At 30.9% G+C, this 22,762-nt stretch overlaps 1 protein-coding gene across 1 annotated transcript in view; it reads left to right on the forward strand.

The window, feature by feature from the left end:
* The first annotated feature begins 20,129 nt into the window (after positions 1-20,129).
* Positions 20,130-22,762, forward strand: part of LOC106644195 (regulator of G protein signaling 7) — a 750,859-nt gene continuing 748,226 nt past the window's right edge. Inside the window, exon 1 of the mRNA XM_089597569.1 lies at positions 20,130-20,838. The gene's annotated coding sequence lies outside the window, so the exon portion shown is untranslated. The remainder of the gene's footprint in view (positions 20,839-22,762) is intronic.

The raw sequence follows: 22,762 nt of genomic DNA on the forward strand, positions 1-22,762 counted from the left end.
TGCGTGTACTTTCTATTTCAACCTTAAGAAAAAGTGTAACGGAAGTGGATTTTGCTTAATTCTCCCCCTTCGCTTCACCCCTCTGGTGTACGTCCAGTCCCCCAACACCACCCAACATTATCGTATCACACTACACAAAATCATCCCACCACTCCACAACACATATTTTGAATTTTACTAATTTTTTCTTTAAACTAATTTCTAATGAAAAAAAAAAAAAAAAACCCAGTCTCTAAAGAGATTTGAACCCCCGACCTCTTGCAAACTAGGCGAGCCCCTAACCCACTCTGCTATGAGCGAGCCCAATAATAGAAAAACCGATAACTTTATTTTGTCTTACAGTTTGTAACTTTTTCTTCAATGTAAAATTTTATAAGTATATGTATTAGCAGAGCAGCTTTTATATGTATTATTAAACATATATTTATTCATTATTAATTTGTTACTTCTAAAATAAATGAATTATTGTTCATAGTTGGTATAGTATTATATAGCTTAAATTAAGGTAAAACTATTACTACAGCTTAGTACATTTTCATTTTTTTTCAGAATTTTCATAGTAAGAAAAAAAAATTTCCGTACTGTATACATACGATAATTGATTTTTATTGCATTATTTTCCTCCACAATTTTTCTTTTGTTATTAAGAATAAAATTTAGAGAGGTGGGAACAGCGCAAATGTATGCAGCAACGCTTAAAAGTATTTTTTTTGCATTAATAAACTTCATACACGCTTTTACGCATACTTGACACCTTCTTCTTCGTGTTATTAAAAAAAAAGAAAAAAAAAAAAAACTAGGTCTATTTGAAAATGCAACAGATTTCTTAAATAGTAATCTTTCATATAAACAAAAATGAGAGCTTTATACAGATCTTATAAATTAAATTTAAAGTGGTTAAAGGATACATGTTAAATTACAAATTTTTAAAATTAAACATGAAGAAGATGGTACAGCTGAACAATCTGCAACTTTATTTGGGTATTTCTTATGATATTTTTAGTATATCTTTAATGCTTTGATAACATCGGTCGAAAAAATCTACGTGTGATGAGCCTTCTGATGGGACATTCACTGGCATGTACGACTATGCTGTGGAAGAAAGTAGTACTACAGAATGGTTTGTCTTAATTTTTGGGATTAAATTATATTTTGAATATTAAATATGGTCTCGTAATAAGTGTGTCAGCGTATGTGATAAATGTAAGCGTGACGTTAGAGATGTAATTAGCCTAGGCAGTAGGAATTTGTTTTAAAACAATCAGAAGATTCGATCAAAGGGTACAGTCTTGAACCAGCAAGCCTCAATAGTGTTCGTATTATACTGTGCTATTATGTACGTTGTTTATAATTGTTCAGTTCTAAAATATAAAAGTATTTTTTGAAACTACACCTAACTAACGTAGGTATACTCATTCCCACGATAATTGCACCACCGTTGTAAATAATATTGTTTTATTAACGGCTTATTTATATTTATAATTATATTAGCTGCCATATAATTTTATAGAAGTATAACTTCAGACTTGGGTACCCAAGCACCCACTGTCCACTGGTTTTCTTTAAGTTTTGTTAGAGGAAGACAATATTGCTCTACATATCGTATTATCATACTTTCACGGAGCTTTCTTCCGAAAAAACGACTCTGCTAGTACTGTGCACAGAAAAGTTTATGGTCTTAACCATAGTCCTTAAAGAAAAAAATACTTTCAGAGGCTTCATTGGAGAAAGTAAGAATATCATATGTAACCTGAGTGGTTGTTAAAAACCAATAGACTTCTTTTTACTTACCTAAATTCTTTTTTTTTAACGAGCATATTAATAAGTTCCAAGTCCTTAAAAAGAAATAATAAGGTTGGCAACATGTGATATTAAAGCCTTCTTAATACCCAACACACTACTAACGTAAAGTACCCAGTAGTTGAACAGAAATAAAAATAGTACCAGTAGTAGTTGGACAGTCTAATATAATTAACATTTTTGAATAGAAGACGTTTTCAAATAGAAAAAACAAATTAATTTATAATCTATTAATGCATAATGATGCCTGATGAAAAAAAATAATTTTTAAGACTCTTTTTCGTTTTTAAGTGAAAAAATGTATTTTAAATGCGAAGCATGTAAGCTTGCTGTCCAATAATACATCCCTTCAATAAAATAGGACTGTTCTTATACTAAGTACTTGGACACGAAAAAAATCGCTAAAAATTATAATTTATAGTTTGGCATAGAACGTTCAAGTTATTTCCTAATTAAAGTTGTAAAGTTGCGTTGCAAAATGGATATTTTTATAATTTTTTTGGACAGTAAAAAACAGTGAAAATTATTGATTTTGACTAAACATAATATGTTAATGTTTCTGTTGAAAACTAAAATAAAGTTGAATAATGACCAGAAACTATACCATGTAGTGAAAAAGATTATAATCATTGAGTAGTTGAGAGATGTGAGAAAGCATTTTGAAATTAGGTTTACCCAAACCTCCTTTCTATTTAATTAACATGGGGTATCCAACTACTGGTGTCCAGATACTGGGTCTTAATATTTTTCTTTGATATTAATTTTTTCTTTGTTTATTTAGCTGACATTTTTAATTTTTTTTTCTAATAAATAAAATAAAATTTAATATAATGAATGCAATATTTTTTTGAACATCATTTTTTGTCAGTTTTTTATAAATCAGCAAACAAAATTTCGACTATAAAAAGTATCCAACTACTAGATACTTTACCTTACTTTAGGGCCTGAACGTAGCCGTAGATTCTATTGTGTTATGAATCATTACGTTAAAATATCTGGACATACATGTTGCAGAAGAGTATGGAAAAAAAGATGTTAAAAAATTGTTCCACAAATAATGTCCTTTGTGATATTAATAGCTTAAATTTGATGTACACATCCTTCAAAGGTGAATGCAGAGTTCTGTGTTAGAATTAATGATTTGAAAAAAAACATGGCCAAATATTACAGATACAATTTGTGGTTTCATAGTTAGAACTTTTTTTAAATCGTTGTCATCCAATAACTTTTGATAAGAAATAGAGAGAAAATAAGCTGTTGAAAAAAAAGTCTGTATTCATTTTAGGCCATATTTGTTGAATAAGTGTTGGAGAGTAGGACGTACAATCGTGAAATGAAAGCATAACCGAAGATCTTTGTAGAAGTAGAAACATTGGCTCGCAGTGGCCAAATTATGATTCTTGTCCTAGCACTAAGAATTAAATTTTGAATACGAACCAAGTCCATGGTAATACTAAGTGTGATCTAACGAATGTTTGGGGAGGTAAAATACTTATCTTTTTTCGATAAAACCTTGATACACACGCAAAATACAACAAAGAGTCACTGAAGTAGAAAAAAATATTGACAACCACATAAACTGTATTCGTAGTGACTTTAAATTTTGGTTAACAAATGATATTTTAGTATTCGGTCAAATGTTTCCTTCAAAAATTCCTTAAATACTTAATCAAGCACTGACTCAAGCCTTTACTTCAGGATACACTTGAGTAGTATCTTAAGTATCTACTCAAGTACTGACTCAAGTATGGATACTTAAGTATTTACTTAAGTACTTGCTGAGGGAACTACTTAAGTATTTACTTAAGCATTGAGTTAATCATCAGATTAAGTAATAACCTATTGCTTCAGTAAAAGAAATGTGTATAAACGTATGATTGCTATGGAGACGTGCAAAATGTCCGTGTGCACAATATCAGGAACTCCGTCATAGGCTCTTCAGAATACATAAAGTAATATCAACAAATTTTTATATTTTTTCAAATCCAAAACACTTACGAGTTTTATAATTTCGTACTTAGAAAAGTCACCTCCTGGTATGTATTTTATTTATCAGCGCATTGTGCAGCGTTTTTTTAAAGATACATTGAGGTAATGGTTAGTGACGATCACTATTTTGTCCAACCATCTTTCGACCAGAAACTCATTGATCAAGTAGGTATGCTTTTTAGCTATGCTGCTGGTAAAGTTAACGATTGGAGAGATGGACATGCACTATCATTTTTACCGTAAACTAGTGTGTTTATGGTCAAAATTTCTTGCACTGTATCACGAATGTAAAGAAAACAATTAAATTCAAAACTTTGTTTCCGAAACTTTCTTGTGGATACTACGTGAAAATATTTTGTAAAAGTGCATGTGCTATTTAAAAACAAATGAAGATATTTGAATTATCAAGAATCGAAGTGTAAAGAAATACACTCAACACAAAAAAATCTTACTAGTTAATTAATCATTGTTCTGAAAGTGTCACAAGTTAACATAAAATGTACATACTTTCAATTTTATGTGAGTTAGGTAAACAATTTTTTACAGAAGAAATCTAAACCCTTGAATATATCACAATAGTTACTAGTTAGCTAGTAATCACAATTTAGTGTTAACTTTTTTTTTTTCATTAGTAGAGTTACAATAACAAAGAATTTTTGTCCTATCATGTTTTAGAAGAGTCCTCTTCGGACTTGCATGCTCACTTCAAAGTAATATTATTCATAAAAAGGCAAATTTAAGAGTGTAAGTTATTTTATTTTAAATACTTTGATCAACATTACACTGTTTACAAATGGTCTCTTTAGAAGGAAATAACTGTTCCCTTTTTAAAGAGGCCATTTCATAACGATGAAATTCAAACTGCAGCATTTTAAATGAAATAATTAACACTGCTTCATTACCTTCTTTATATTTAACTGAATTCCTAATAAACGTCAACACTCGGTTGAGACAGTCATATAGCTAAGTAACTGTTACAGGGCATTCTGAAGCAAAGGCCGTGACGTAAATTAGAATTATTAAAAAATAATTTAATTTAAATGAGAAAACTATGACACAGTAAATAAGCTTACTATGTTTAGGTATGTATAAAACAGGTGCATACAAAAAAAAATTGGGAATCAAAATGTAAAGAAATATGCTTAACACTTTAAACTAGTTACGAGTTACTAGCTACCAAGTAATCATTATTTAGTGTTATTTTTTTTATTAAATATGTGATATAAGAACTCAAGTCATCGAATTTAAAACGTGCTAAATACATTTTCATTGATTATAAATTGGTTTTTACGTGAATAAATAAAAGTACAACTTTTGAGAAAAAGGTACATATGTAAAAACCTGCATAAAAATTTTTAAGTTTGGCCAAACTTGCGCGAATGTTCATGTTTGGCGAAACTTTGGCCAAGCTTGGGCAATGAGAAAATCCCAAACTTAAGTTCTTGATTGACTGGCGTTTAGCTCAAGTTTGGCTAATGTTTGGACAAGCTTTGTAATACCGTTTGCTACAGTTGTGATTAAGTTTGTCGTTACTCACGCGAACATTTGCCTTATTTTTGTGCAAGTTTCGCTGATCTTTGTCCAAAACATTGTAAAAGAATTTTGGTGAATGATTGGCTCAACTTTTGCGCTAGATTCAGTCAATATCAATACAAAGTTTAGCTCAACTTGACGCATTGCATTACCAAAGTCTTGCAAAACTTTACATGAAATTCGATAAAAAGTGGATTTTACTGAACAAAAATAGATACTGTTTATTTAATATAAATAATGTTGTTTATAATTGTTCTAATAAACGATTTGCATTAAATAATTTTGTATTAATTGCTAATGAGCTGTAAACGAGGCTATAAATTTCTAAGTCACATATTTTTAAAGAGATTTATGTACAAGTGTTTTAATGTTAATTTTTACAAAGAGACTGTTAATTCGATTTTTTTCTTACCCAAAAATTTTTTTAATTTACTGTTTTTACAAGTATAAATTTAATAACTATTATTCCTAATTAGACTTTTCTTTCCTTTTTTTCTTGTATTATCATTTTGGAAAAACCATTTGAATATAAAAAAATAATTTTAATTAATGTTATTTTTATAAAATTATACCTTTTAAGAAGACAAACATGGCAAAAAAATGGCAACACAAATTTCATAGTGATCATCAGTTTTAGCTAATCATCTTGACTAAAGAGCTTTCATCTTGTCTTATCTTCTTCTAAGACATCAACGACATCATTGACATCATCGATATCATCGACATCATCGACATCATGGACATCATCGACATCATCGACATTATCGACATCATCGACATCATCGACATCATCGACATCATCGACATTAACGACATTATCGACATCATCGACATCATCGACATTATTGTCATGATCAAATTTGTGCTTACGTTCCAGTCTCTCTGGTTTTATGGTTTTGACAGCGTTTCTTGGGATTTGAAGGGTTGCACACATAGCAGTTAAGATGCAACAATATTTTTGGGGAGTAAGCTTGTATTTCCATTTGGCAACATTTTTATTGATGTATGCTGAAACATTTTTATTTTAGTGACATAAATAACATTAAAAAAATATTCTTTGAGTTTAAATAATTACCAAAAACAGCTTCGTAAACATTTTCAGGAATAGGTTTCCAATTATTCTTACCTGTTGCTGAGCTTGCTTTCAACTCTTCTTCTTTTAGAATTAGCTTTATTATGCATCTTACCATTTCATCGGGGGTTTTTGTATATTAAAGTGATATTCTGCAACTTATACTGTTTAACGTAAATTCCTGTTCCATCAATTAACTGAATTCAAAAAAAGAATTATTTTTTATTACTACTAATCATAAAAAAATTATTTTAATGAAGAATAAATTATACTTGCATTTTTTTTTGTGAAACATCTCCTGTTTTTAAACTCGTGTCAGAGGAATTCCCTTCAGCAATACCCTGTCAATAATTGTAATATTTTAATACAAATGTTCTAATAATTATTTAAGAGTTAAAATGTGTGTACGAAATCATAAGTAAATATGGACAAAATCGCATCAATGCATGATAAGTAAAACAATTACATAAACGTATTCCAAATTTTCACGTACATTTGATCTGCTCTTTACTATATGAGCATAACAAATGAAAGAATTTTTTTTTCATCATAAAATCTAATGGAAAAAGTCACACGTCACATTACGGACTTAAGTTAAGAGCTTGCGCGCTAACTTATTACATACAGGTACACTTGTTAAGAGCTTTTATCATAGATGAGCCAATATTTTCAATCAAATAAATTGTTAGAGTAATTAATGCATTCAACACGCTCACCACATTTAGATTAACGATTTGTTTAATGAGCAATCACGAACGTTTACAGATAAAACATAAGCTTTTATAAAAAACTGATAGTTTCATCATAAACCCTTCAAAATTTTTTGTGATTTTTAATTTACCTGTTTTGTTGCATGGCAGATTGATTGGGCAAGTGTTAAAACTCCATTTAAATTATCTACGTCATCTTCTGTCACTGAAAATAAAAGTATTTTTTTAAATAATGTATAATTAAATGGACAACATGAATGAAGTAATAGATCGCTAAAAAAACGGAACAAACTTTTTACAATGATTATACTTAAACAAATGTTTAGTAATAGTAATGAATAATTGCTGCTATCATTAAATAAACTATTCTTACTTTTTGGAAAGTGAGCGCAGATACAATCCTTTTTAGTTTTTTTCAAATGACCATCATTTATCAGAGTGTTGTTCCCATCTGTGTCGTGTCCATACTGTGCATTGTTATATTTATTTTAAGCTTTTAATACTTTTTCTTTGAAACATGAACAAGAACCAGTGTCAGCAGTGTGAGCCTATGTACTAAAATTTATTTTGTTTAAAAATTTTTAGTTTTCCTAGATAATTTTTAAAACAATTGTAAAAGTAAAGAATCTTAAATTGAAAATAAAAGAAAATATTCTCATACGTAGCAGATAATATTACCATTTTTTTAAGAATTCACACTTTGGCTTTTCCTTCATACGAAAACTTATTGATCTCTTTATGTTCTAATGTTGACACGTCTTGATTCTGGCATGATGGCTTGTCCTGAATCTTTGCGCTGAAATTATTCTTTTTATTTACATTTAATATTATTCAAAATTATTTTGAGAATAAAATTGTGAAGAAAAGTAAGAAGATAATATAATTATGATTGTAAGATACAATTTTAACTTGGTTACAAACTTACATTTCCGTTTTCTCTTCGCTTGTACAAATGTTCATTCCGTTAATAATTTTTTCGTCTTTTTTTTCAAACATCTTTTTTTTTTGGCGTGATAGCTTGTCATCTATCTGGCAGGCCCGTTTCTTGGCGAGGCTTTCATTCGAAACTGAAGCTCGACGTTTACGTGTAATAATATCGCCATCGGTTGAGACGTAGAGGGACTCGAGCCAGTCTTTCTTATCTGTGCGATTTGATACCCATGATACAATTCTTACGTGTTATCAATTTTTTCTAATGTCAAAAAATTTGTACAAACAATTTAAGCACAATAATTATCTTATACTACTAAGATTAATTTTTGAAAACCAAATTTGATTACTTCCTTTTAAAAAATTTTCTTTGAAAGGTACAATTAAATATGTATATCAATTATAAAATTAAATGTCAGTATAATTGAATGTAAGTATGTAAATAAAAATCTTACCACTCGTTTTTATTAAATCTGCTAAATACCAGCGACTTGCCCATTTAGCTCCGAATCTTCCTTTTCTTGATCTTACATCCTTAATGTGAACAATACTTGTTTTCTTGTTCTCTCTCCATAAAACAAGGGCGTACATTTTATAACAATTTGTTCCACAGTCGGATCAGCTTGTCGTCCCTGGAAAATATTAAGCGCCTTGTAGAATTGATTCCTGAAAGTTAATCTCTATCGTACTCGCCCGGTCGTAATCACTTACAGCTAGACTATCATACATACGCACGTAGACGAGCTATAGCAGCTATAGGGCTACGCGCGCACACATACACACACATACACCCTTCCTCTCGTGTCAGTGTCAAATAAGACTGTTCACGCATTTCATTCTCTCGATAAATTAGAAATTAAATTTAACGCAAATACTACGTATTAATTAAACTCTAATGTGTATGTATAGATTGCTTTATAATATAAAAAAAATTTTCTTTTTTCGGCTCTTATAAAGAGCACTACTCAGGGTACTTAGCACTTGAGAGAAGGAAGGGAAGATGGATGGGAGGCCTCCAATTACTGGGAGGGGGTAGGGGAGAATTCGGCAATTTCACTGCGAGAAGGTCGCCTATCCCCTCGTCGAGAAGCATTGCGTGGTGAAATAGAACATGTGAAAATTCACAGAGGTACTTGCCCGAAAAAGTCGCCTTGGCCGAGAATAAAACCGCAGTTTCCCGCGTGCCAACCCCCGGTTTAGCTGACTGAGCCACCGCACGCTCTCTAATGTATATATATTTTATTAGAACGAAGTTCTTTATGTCGCGTTACTCGGGGGGCTGGAATTTTAAAACCAACAGAATTTTTTTTTTTTTTAATGAAAGTGGTAAAGTGGTTTACCCGGAGTCTCTTCCTCTCAAGTTTCTCCCCTTACCCCGTCCCCCTCGCCTACTGTTCTCTATACACTTCCCCTCTCCCCACTATATATGTATATCAGCCAACCGTGCCGTGTTACTGTTCTGCACACCACTACTCACCATTCCCCCTCACACTTTTAATTTTATGAGAAATTGTGTCTATACTCATCTCATGTTTAAAGAACTTCGTTCTTACCGTGGGTCCCATGACCCATTAATACCCCCTGGTTTGTTGTTTTAATTTCCTTTATAATTATTTCATTTGTTTTTTTTTTTTTTAATTTCTTAATTTATTTTTTTCTTTGTTTCTTGTTTTATTAATTTCTTTCATTTCTTGATTTATTTTTTTTCATATTTCATTTTCTTACATTTTTTTTTCATTTTTTTGTATTCCCTTTATTTAATATCTTTTTTCATTTTCATATTTAATCTTTTTTTTTTTCTTCCCTTTTTTATTTCATTTTTTTTCATTCCATTGTATTTATTCATGTCTTTTGTAATTTTATTTTATTTTGTTTTCATACTTCATTTCATTAATTTTTTTTCAAATTTTTTTTTTTACTTATTTTTTTGCGATTTTATAGCCCATTAATACAATTTTGTTTTATTTTTATATAATTACTTAATGACATTGTGCCATTATTTGTTTATCAAATTCAAAATAAGTGCTATAAAAAACCATTAAAATGATATAAAACTTGAAATATATTTATATAATGATCTTACATAATTCATTTATGATTGATTTAATGAATTACTTTATTTATGTAATTATGTGATATTGTAACATAATTTGTTTGTCGAATTAAAAATAAGCGCCTTTAAAAACCATTGATACGTTCTTTAACTCTATTCTACATGTTTATTTTTTTTTTTTTTCTTTTTAGATGTATTATTTAGAAAACAAATACATAATTTATAATGAATGGAATGTATTATCAGTGAATGCATATAAAAATGGAATATTATAGTTACGAACCACACGATAAGTACAAGAAACTGAGTTTCTATAAACGGCAGCGCTCGTAGCAGAGTGGGTAAGGTACTGGACTCTTACGCAGGAGGTCGAGAGTTCAAATCTCTTTGTTTGAAAATGTTTTTTTTTTTTTTTTTTGGTAAATTTAGTTAAATAATCAACATCCTAGTTCTATTGGACCATTTCAGCCACTTAAACATTTACAAATCGATGTCCACAGACACACATACGCATGTCCGTGTCAAACATAACCGTTCACTTACTGCATTCTCTCGATATTCTTATGATTGAAATTCAACGCAAATACTTTGTTGTTTAAAATTAACGTCCTGGTCGTACTCGCCCGGTTTCAGTCACTTATACATTCACACACCTACGTCAACAGACATACACACGCATGAATGCATGCATGCGCACACATGAACATATACATCCTTCCTCTCGTGAACATTTCCGCTTTTGTATTGTTCATTAAAGATAATAGCTATTATTCACTCGTTTCGATACATACATACGTACTCGCCGTTAGAGTCACTGATCACGTTTTCCTCTTAAAATTTCTCACGTCGTATGATCTGTCATACCGACAAATTCAACAGATACCACTTTCGTGCAGATTTTCTTTGGTTTTTTTTTTTTTTTTTTTTTTTCCTGTTCACACAAACTTTCGAGACCTCCGCGATGGTACCCACAACACGTTCATCCTCCTAAACCCCCATCGCTTACTCTCCAATTGATTTTTTGCTTACCTCGTCCAACTTCTGGGTCTCGAAGCAGCTTTTTCCCTTTGGCAGGCTTTATACTGGTTGGCAGGTTAGCAGTTTTGATGGTCCACGCCGGTGCACGGTTCCCTGAGAAGTAAGTCAGCGAGCTCTCTTTCTGTATCTTCCACTGAGCAAATATGCGTATCTCCTCTTATACAGGCCTGTATTAAGTGCTTGTGCTTCCTTGTTCTTTTATTTCGAACATAACAACACTGATTCTTTCTTTTTTTATCTCTGTGCTGAATTCTGAACTAACTGTTTGGCTGCTCGTTGCGTTATATTTTCTCGGTGTCATTCGACGCATGACACTTGGATATTATCAGAAGAAGCAATGGTGCATCAGAAAATGTCATAGTGCTGGTGCAAGTGTAAAAAAAAAATCAAACTGCAGCCAATATAGTAGTGATTAGAAGTACATTATACTACAGAACGGAAACTGATAGATTGCTTGCAGATGCAGGACGAAGACTACACTGTCAATCAAAGTATTTATAAGAATTGGTAAGCTGAGCAATAAAGCTTATTTATTTATTATTAGTAGTGGCTGGTAAGTCATGTCGCAAAAAAAAACTCCACGTAGACACGAATCATTCACGGGCACTTATCAGCAAAACCTAACTATTGTGTCCGATGACATATTTATTAATACTAAGATCCTGCTTGCTTATTGTTAAAAAAATGTCTTGGTTTGCTCTTAAATGATAAAAAAGTTACTGGGCACTGTCATACATACTTTAAAAATTTTTTTAGTATTTAGAAAAACACCATGCCCAAGCGGAGACTTGATTTTGAAAGTTATTCGTTGCCAAGCAAGTACCGAGTGTTAAGAGCACTCGAAAGTTCCAGTGATGATAACGAAGGAAGCTCACACGATCCAAATGACACAAAAGAGACTTCAAGCTTGATCAGTAAGGATTCTGATGATTCACAACTTCGTAGGCAGTGTAAGAAATAAATTTTAATAATTATTTAAATAATTAGGTAAAAAAGTTGATTTTTTTTTTAACATAAGAATGCTTTGTTGAACCATAATTTATTAATAAATACTTACGTATTTCAAATTATACATACTTAAATGAATAATTTTTTTTAGCAATCTTGGAAAACAGAGATAGTGTTTCCGATCATGATGTTGATCACAATCCGAATAATCCTAGCAATGACTCAAGTAGTGAGAGCAATTTAGAAATCGATGGTTCTTTCAACAGAACAGGTATTATTCTTCTATCAACCTAAAATAGTAGTTTTTATCACATAAGTGCCGTCGTCTCTGGGGCTATTTTTCAGTGTAAAAGGTAGCCACGTTGCGATGGCACTTGTGTGGTGAATCCTATTTTTCCTACTACGGGCGCACTAGCCTCTCAAAAACGTCAGAGGTAGGAATATTTATTTACAGTTTTATTAAATTTACCATCTGTTATATTAAAATAAGCCAGAATATCGTTCAAATTAATGACATTCAGCAGAAATATTAAAATTTTAAGATACAACTAATGGAAAGAGGTGTAATATAAATCATTACGTAAGAATTTAGTTTTGTAGCTCAAAAATCTAAATATAAATATGTATCTTAAAAAAGCCCATCTGCAGTATCTACTGACATGTGCTTCAAAAATGGTTGCTTATTTCTAAAAAAACACTCGTTTTATAATTTAAATAATTATTAGCCTACATTGTTTTATTTAACTATTGCAATAATTACACAATAATGATAATAATAATATAAATAATAACAATAATAATAATAATAACATCATAATAACAATAACTAAATTAATAGTAATAGTGTTGAAAATATTAATTTTCTGCACAATCTAACGAGCAAGATATTAATGTTGCTTACATACCTAATTTAAGTCATCTATTACTAATATTCATGTGTTATCAGGATTTGTTATTAAAATTTTCATCTAGTTTCAATTGCAAGTAGTTTTATATAGTTTCAAAAATATATTCGTGTAGTTTCTAATACAAGTTTGAATCAATTTCAGCAAAAAAATATCATGTGATTTTAGAAGAGAAAAAGAAATGTTTATTGTTTTCCTCAGACTCTTTCTCTTTACTCGGATACATAATCAAAAGATAAAATTAAGGCAATCAGCTCACTGCCTTTAAAATATTTGCATGTGCGTAGAAGTTTTCTGGACATCCAGATGTAAAAAACTCTAAAACAGTAGCAATCGCTTAAAATGAATGGATTCATCATTTAACTCAAAGTTTTTAACTTCACATTTTTAATTATTGCTGTACTTACAGTTATAACGCACTCATTCTTACATTTAAGAATTTTCTAGTTATTACAACGAACGTAAATATTGAAAATGATGATTGTAATGAAATGGAATTCCAAACTGATACTTCTGCAAGTTCTTTAGAAGATGAAAATTCGTCACATTCGTCCGCGGAAGAAAGTGGCGACTCAACTAACGATGATGCTGACAGCGATGAGCTATTACAAAATGAAAATGAGCCGCTGTATTTAGGTGCACCACTGCAGAAAGTATTTTATCAATTTTTACTTTAATGATGCGTTTTTTAATAACTAGAGTACTTTTATTACACATTTTGTTACTAATTAAACTACATTGCGTACGGCCTAACAACTGCATAAAAACTTTATATGAATTTAAAAAATTTTTTGCGATACATAATACTCCAATGACAAGACATTCTTACTGTAACATATGTTATTCTAAAGTCGAGAATTATTGTGACAAATGCGATCAAAATAAAAATATCAATTATTTTGTAGAAGTTCCAATTTAAGATCAATTGGCTTCGATGTTTAAACGAAAAGGTTTTGAAGAAAACTTGTGTCACCGTTTTCTGTGCCACAAAAAAAAGATGGTAATTATAAGGATATTTACGATGGTTCTATCTATCGATTCTTGCCAGAAAATTTCATTAACAACATAAACAATATTACTTTTACATGGAACTCAGATGGAGTTCTAATATTCAAATCTTTGAAAATCAGTATTTGGCCATTTTAAATGTCAATTAATGAACTGGCGCCAGAATTACGTGCTAAAAAAAAACGTAATATTAGCTGGGTTGTGGTTCGGTACAAATAAACCGGAAGTTAATTTATTTTTATCTGTTTTTGTAAACGATCTAAAAAGTTTGTACGACGGTGTATATTTTGATGTTTTAAATGAAGTAGAACGTGTTAAAGTAAGGGGTATGATTATAAATGGTACGGCAGATCTTCCTGTGAAAGCTTTATTTTTAAACTTTCAACAGTATAATGGGAAGCATGGGTGTTCTAACTGCGAAATAGAAGCTCAAAGAACTGAAAATGTTCAAATCTACCCGTTTAAGGAAAATTTAACTCTAAGAACTACAAGTCAAACCAATTGTTATGCTAGGCAAGCTGTACAATCTAAAAAACCTGTTGTAGGAGTTAAAGGCTATTCTCCATCAAGTTGTCTATAATTTTGTTGAATCGACCGCAAATAATGAAATGCACTGCATTCACCAGGGAGTGGTTAAAAGATTAATAAGTTTCTGGTTTGACGCAGAACACAGAAATCACCCCACATCAATGTATTAATTCATCAATGTAATAGACAAACACATTAAAACATTATGCCCCCCATCATTTGTTGAACGATTGCCACGTCAAGTTTTGGATTATGTACATTATAAAGCAAACGAATTAAATAATTCTTTATTAGTTTACAGTCTGCCAATCTTAAAAAATGTTATGAATTGTAGATATTTCAATCATCACATTCTCTTGGTATTTGGAATCACACTACTAAGTTTGAGTGGCAGCAGTGTTGAAATGATAGAGATATTGAGGATTTTATTAACAGAGTATGTCAGACAATACGAGTACTTATACGGCAAAAAATCAATAACTTGTAACATTCACCTTCTACTCCATTAACCAGATAAAGTAAAAAATTTTGACCAGTATAGGTTACATCGTGTTTCTCTTTTGAAAACTTAAATGGCATCTTGAAAAGTTACGTATGTGGCTCAAATAAGCTTTAACTACGAATTATTGCTGCTGTAAAAATTTAAATATTTTTTGCTGAGATTAAAGATAAATTTCTAACAATAAATAGTCCAGTGTACAGTTTTGTAAGAACATAGAAAAATCGGGCACACACAGATTTAAACTGAAACATATCAGTAAAAGTACATTTATTGTTGGGAAAGATATACGATATGCTCTTTTCCTCAATTTGTGAGAAACATATTTAATACTAACAATATTGTGTTAGATAAAAATAAATGTCATGTATTCCAAAGACTTTTTAAAGACAACTTGTACTATGAAACTGCCCAGTATGCACAAAAAAAGAAAACAAATTACTCTTGCGTAAAATTTGTACACAACAATATTGAATGCGTAGGTTTTATTACAAGTCTTCTGCGGATATGTAGCTGTGAATGTTTACTTCCTCGTCTTGAGTGCAATGAAAATTGTAAAAACATCGCTATAATTTCTGAATGTGAAATAAAAGAATCATTTATGTGTAATCTGGTCGAAACATCTATTCTGATGATTCATAAATACGAGAAAAAACGAAATGTACTGATTCAATTAGACGCAATTATAAAAATATGTTGTAACATAACGTTGAATGATGATATTTATGTCATTGAAATTACAGATCAACTTTAAGAAGACCTGAGTACTGCCTAAATAATGTAAGACCTAATTAATGTATCGATGATTATTGTTAGTTTGAGAAATTTATACTTACTTGTAAAAACAGTAAATTAAAAAAATTTTTGGGTAAGAAAAAAATCGAATCAACAGTCTCTTTGTAAAAATTAACATTAAAACACTTGTACATAAATCTCTTTAAAAATATGTGACTTAGAAATTTATAGCCTCGTTTACAGCTCATTAGCAATTAATACAAAATTATTTAATGCAAATCGTTTATTAAAACAATTATAAACAACATTATTTATATTAAATAAACATTATTTATTTTTGTTCAAGAAAATCCACTTTTATCGAATTTCATGTAAAGTTTAGCGAAACTTTGGTAATGCAATGCGTCAAGTTGAGCTAAACTTTGTATTAATGCTGACGGAATCCAACGCAAAAGTTGAGCCAAACATCTACCAAAATTCTTTTACAAAGTTTCGGACAAAGATCAGCGAAACTTGCGCAAAAATAAGGCGAATGTTCGCGTGAGTAACGACAAACTTAAGCTTGTCCAAACATTAGCCAAACTTGAGCTAAACGCCAGTCAATCAAGAACTTACGTTTGGGATTTTTTCATTGCCCAAGCTTGGCCAAAGTTTCGCCAAACATGAACTTTTGCGCAGGTTTGGCCAAGCTTGAAAATTTTTACGCGAGATGGTATTGTTAAGTGCCAGCAGATATGTTTTAATTGTCAAATTTTTTTTTTCCAATATAACGTGGTGTAGTTAAGCTAGTTATTATTTCAAGAACGTGACAGGTAAATGTAGCATTATTATTATTTAATGTTACAAATGAAACTCTTCCTACTAGATGTACATTAGAACTCGGAATTTGATCTTAACTCTTTTTTTCTTTTTTAATCAATCATTTAGCGTTTAAAAACCCGTTAATGTTCTGTTAGCGAAACAAGTCAACTGTAGGTTTTTATGCATTCAAACAAGGAATATACATTAAAATATTTTAATAGGGTATAACATACTTGAAAATGGACGAAAATAGACTTCCCTGTTGTTGCGGTCCAATAAAAACCAACAAAGTTTTACAATGGGATTTTTCTATTAGTTTCTTATTGGTATTTGCACCCGTAAATCCAAATAAAATCCGAAATGGTCAAAAATAGATTTTCTATATCATTTATTATAACTAGGACATAACTGAACGAAAATAAATTGACAAATTTATGTCATACCATCCGGATGGTAACATCAAAACGGGGGGATCAGAGTATTCTATATGTAAATTGAAAGAAAAGTTAGATATCAATTTTTATTAGAATTTTGTAAAAAATACTTTAGTCCCCCCGTTTTGATGTTACAATCTGTATGGTATGACATAAATTTGTCAATTTATTTTTGTTCAATCATGTCCTAGTTATAATAAATGATATAGAAAATATATTTTTGACCATTTCGGATTTTATTTGGATTTACGGGTGCAAATACCGATAAGAAACTAATAGAAAAATCCCATTGTAAAATCAATGAATTTTTTATTGGTTTTTATTGGACCGCAACAACAGGGTTACTTTCAAGCAGGAAATAAGAAATAAATTTGTTTAAAATAAATTATTTACGTATGATAGACGGTTTCAAATTAATTTTTATAGCAAACTACTACACGTAAATTCCACGTAAAATGCTTATAGCTTCTACGTGGACTACAGTAAAGAAGAGGTTTTTTAGGTTTAGTGTGTATTTTTGGAGATAAACTTTATTATGAGACGATTACCAAAAGGTCGTGTAATAATTTGGTGATTTTTAGGAAGCAATTTTCTTGAAAAATTTATGGATAACCCGACTTTAAACATTCACAAAAATTTAGCTGTTTTTTAATTGCAAGGGGGCATACTAAGAAAGTTCGGTCGTTTTTGAGGGGATTTATTTACTCACTGAAAACAATAAATGTTGTACTTCAACATGCTGGTACATATGAATTTTTTTCAATATTTCTTATCAGCCGAATTTTCAAGAAAAAAATTCCCGAAATTGCATGATTGAATATTGCTCTTATAGGCGAGAGCAATTATTCAGCCTTTGTTGCACAAATTTCGAGGCTATAGAGATTTATTCATGGTGAGAAAAAAGTTCAAATGGATAGCGTAACTTCTAAGAAAGACTCTCGTATAAAAAAATGTGCACCTCATCAGGCATTTGGAAGAAATATCTGCTCAAACGTAAACAAAGTCACGAGCAGGTCTTATGATAAGTGTATAAGAGAGAACCGAGCATTGTCTGCTGTCAGCTGGTCTTTTCATACGAAGCGAGACGTCTTTACAAAATTGCTTCAAGAATTTGTTAAGCTGGACATTATGATCTGAAACTTGGCCCAGCCTTTCTTAGGACTTTAAACTATAGTGCTGTGCAAAAAAAAGTGTGTTTTTCGAAAATTCATAACAGACCTTTGTTGATGAAAGATGAGTCTCTTCTTACTTTTTTTAGGTTATTTTTTATTATGCAAAGAACATGTTTCTAAGTTTTTTTACTTGAACTATCGCAAACAAGCTGCCTTAAAGTATGTACCGTCGTGTGTTCATAGCATTTAATGGTTTAACTTTTGAGCACTGACGAGTCGAACACAGTTAAATCAACCATGATGCAGTAGACGAACCTTTTCATGCATGGTTAGTACAACTCACATTAACACGGTATCTTATGGGAGCCCCTGCACACCTGCTCGCCCCCCCCCTCCAGAAAAACGACCGAACCTCCTTAACATATTTCATGAACATACTATCTCGATTTTTTAAAAATTAAAAAAAGAATGGGAATGCAACAGCACTCCTAAATAAAATGTTCAATTGCTGAATTCTTTTAATAGTCTTAACATAGCATAACTTGCAAAACTATTTACAAGTTAAGGGAAAAGTTAAAAGTAAACACAAACACGATTTCTTTATAGATATTCTTAGAGATTAAAAACTTTTTTCTCATCCATACATCTAAACAGTACGAGGCATAATATTTTGGTAAACGAATTGCAGTGATATTTACCTTAGTAAGCTTGTTTTGTTAGTTTAAAACATCGTTATAAGATTCTTGCAGTTATTTATAGAAATTAACATTCTCAAATTTCAAGCTCATAAAATTTCCAATGTTATTCCAAAAAATTCAAATGTCATTCCAATACATTTATATTAACATTGTTTTTTCAATTTTTTTTTTTTTATCTCAAAGACTGATTTTTAAATATTTTTTAACATTTCACTAAGATCTACAAGTTTCTTGTGGAAGCTTAATGAGCAAGTCTTTTACTTTTTAAGATGTACTTAAAAAACCAATTTTTTCAACCTGTAAAATATTACTTTTTGGACTATTAAGGCATGAAAATATCGTTATTTAGGCCTACATGTTTGCCCGACTGTGTGTGGATCAAAATACCTATGTAAAAAATTATTTAGAAAAAATGATTTTTATTATGTTAATGTTATGCAGTCTTAGAGCTGGTGAAATCTTTTGTTTTCACGGAATTTTCTGGATTTAAAAGTTTCAGTTTCTGCGATAAAAACGAAGCTACAAATCAATATTCATCCTAGTTTGATGTAAACTTTTCTAACTACATACTTTTCAATTTTTTCGAATACCACTTGGACCACTACAATATTAACTTTTAAAATTGTGTTACGTAAAAAGTAAATGATTCCTGGATATTTATACTTTTTGTTATGGCATTGTTGTAAGGCAGTCGTTTGTAAGAACTCAAGAGCATTATCTTAATTAGGTAATGATATGTCTAGTTAATATACAAGTCAGAAGTAAGGTTTTTTGTTGGATTTTTTTTATGTAAATGTAGAAAATGAACGATTTATTCAGATAACTAACATTTTTTTTTTCTTATTTAAGTCTTCAAAAACTATTAATATGATCCTTTCTTCAACACTTGAAACATACCTAAATTTTTAATTGTATTCATAAGCTGTAAGTACAACAAATTCTTTTTCTTTTATTTCTATACAGATTGGCATTCAAAAAAGCTTTTATATTTATTTTAGTACAGGGCCTAATTCCTATAAGCATACGATGACTTTACTGAAATACTGTCATCGTGTTCTTAACAATCTGTTTGTAACTTACATGTCACATCACAAGTACAAAAGCTTTGTCATGAAAAATATCATCAGTAAAAATTTTACCATCAGAATGTTTAGTTTCACATAATTTGTGGCAGCTTAACTTAAGGGGTAGATGTAGGGAAGGGCAACTATACCTTGCAGTTGACTTGAACTGAGCTTGCGCGAGCGTACAGTAGCTACTGTCTCTTCTGCTCTGTGTGATGTTTTTACATTACGATCTTACCAGCATTACCAGTAGCTGAAACTTAGTTCAAGAAGACAGTAGCCGTGTTTTACAATGTGAAGGTCGCAATCACGGGTCATCAATGGCTAGAGCAAATGTGCTTACCAAGCTTTATTATTTTGACAGAAACAGAAAAAACATCAGAAATAGTAGCAACAGTAGAAGCAGAAGCAGTAGTAGTACTTAAAGGTTGTTTCATGCTTGCTGTGAGCCTAGTTGGTTGGTGTGTAAAATACTTGAAGTACTCGTCCATTCTATAGAGCTTCCCAGTGTACACTATTCGTGAGAGCTTAACTAATAACTGTAAGACGAAATACTTAAGTATAGTCAAGAGTCGACTAAATCTGCAGCAGCAGTTTTAGCCACCAAGTCCATGGGGATGAAGTCCTCATTGACTGCAGGCAATAGGGCTGTCATACCCTTATTTTTGCTTGAGTGTTATCAAGTTGCGGGCTTTAATGACTACAGACTCCTAAGCAGCTAGAGCTGTTCCACCAACCTTTAATAGTGTGCTGCCTTCTGCAGTGTGAGACTCTAAATTTCTTTTTCCTTCTCAAGTCTACAAAGGCTAACCAGCCAGCCAGTCCCAAAAATTATAAGCGGAATAGAAGCAGTATCAACAGCATCAGCGGTAGCAGCAGCAATAGCTTAGTGACTAAGAATCACAGGTCATCTGAAGCTATGTCCCAGATTGTACGGCAACTTGGGTGCTCGCATAAGCTCCTACTGTCCTGACTCGTCGAGTAAGTAACAACTCATCAATCTTATCCATTTTATCATACATCATCTTACAGTTTTAAAATCATGTTGCCCTTACATATCCATCCCAGACTATACCAAAGACCTTGTTTTCTTTTTTCTCAAGATTGTGGTAGTTTCTCTTCCCAATTATAGTATAGATAAGCCTAGGTTGAGTCTAAAAATCATACTCGCGGCAGTTAGATCTACTGTTGCAGCCAGGGAAAAACATGTGTTTTTAAAAAATTACGCACGTGGGTTTGTAAGCATATTTAGAACATAGTATAGTGTTTTCAGCACATTCATTTACAGCGTACCCTAACAGTTATCTCTTCACGTGTAAAAAGTATATGGACATATGTGATTACCGTTACAGAAGATAATGTTTTTATTTTAAGACGAATCTTATAACGTAGAAAGACAATTTTTTACTTTTTCTCCCTTATATTGCGCTTATGAACATGATCTAATTTATTGTATCCCTAATTATAAATACATAAAATTATGCATGAAATATTCAAGGTCAATGCACTATAAGTTTCCCGAAAAAGAAAAAATTAAATAAAAAATGATTCCAAGTACCTAACCATCAATACATTTTTACCGACAACACGAATTAAAATTAAACACTTACTCAAGTGAGACGTCTAATTATTTATCAACTACGGATCTAAAATCTTATTTGAAAAAATATTTAGTTAAGGACGGTCAGGAGTTATGGTATGGAGAAACAAAAATCAAAGTCTCCCTGATTCTACGCATACCTTCTTTTAAAAATCAGATTTCTAAAATTTGACAGTGATTTGTGTGCTTTTATCCGACTCATAGTCATCCTACTTCTTTTTTAAGTACTTTGACTGTAAAGATTTTTAAAAAATGATGTCGAAGCACTACTTGTGTAGATGACTTACTACTGACTTTTTTTAGAAGTTTACGAGCATGTGTAACTGCTTGTATTTTACTATATTTGTTTTGTTGTTTTAACGCTGAAATAATAGAAATTGTATTACTCTTATTACTGTTGAACTAAAGATTCTAGCTTATGGATACACAGAACCAATGTTATGCATTGTTAGCACTCAAAAAATTTCGATGAAAGAAAATGGCTAGAGTAGGACTAGAAAAAAGATACACTATTAGCACCAAATAAGCTAGTACAAATTTATATGGAGCAGGAGCTACGAGTCTGGATCACTAGCATTGAGAGTAAGTGTCAGCTGTTCCTATTTTAAATAAACCCTGGGTCGAATAATAAAGTTTGTTTATTCATTGTGCGATAAGTAGGGTCCTACTAATAGCAAAAAAATTATGAAAAAATTTTAATGGTAACCTTAACCTAATCCAAATTTCAATGAATTAGTTAAATATTTGAATATAGTTGATTAAAAGATTATTCTTTAGGAATTCTGAAAATGACTATGCTTTAGCAATTATGGAAGTTTTGACGAGCGTTGTGTGCAGGATTCTACCCCAAGTATCGCTGTAAAGTTTGTTCCTATTGAAGACACCAACAAAAACCAATAAAATTTATTGACTCTCTGTACCATTTCAAAACATCTGACAAAAATTTTATTTGGTTCTACATAAAAATCACATCTCATAAGTTTTTTTCTGTATATAGATACGGCAGAGCTGACAAAATATAGTCAAAAATAAAAAAAAAATGAAATAAATTACAAGATTCCGTAGGGTGTTCTAAATTTTATAATAATAACAGAGTTTGCGTTGACATAAGAAAAACCAAATAGACAACCCAAGACATCCTATTGTGTTAAGCCATCTTATTACAAATCCATAGGTCAAATACTTTTATTATCCGTTTATGCGGTTTTATATAGTTATGTAAGTTCCAAAACCTACTATAACAGAGTTTTTTTTCATTTGATGGCGTCATAGTTGGCAACGCAAATAAAGAACAAAAAAAAGTAT

This window comes from Copidosoma floridanum, unplaced genomic scaffold, assembly GCF_036245765.1.
Source record: "Copidosoma floridanum isolate Cflo_tuat_1 unplaced genomic scaffold, Cflo_Japanese_pri ptg000034l, whole genome shotgun sequence".
NCBI lineage: Eukaryota > Metazoa > Arthropoda > Insecta > Hymenoptera > Encyrtidae > Copidosoma > Copidosoma floridanum.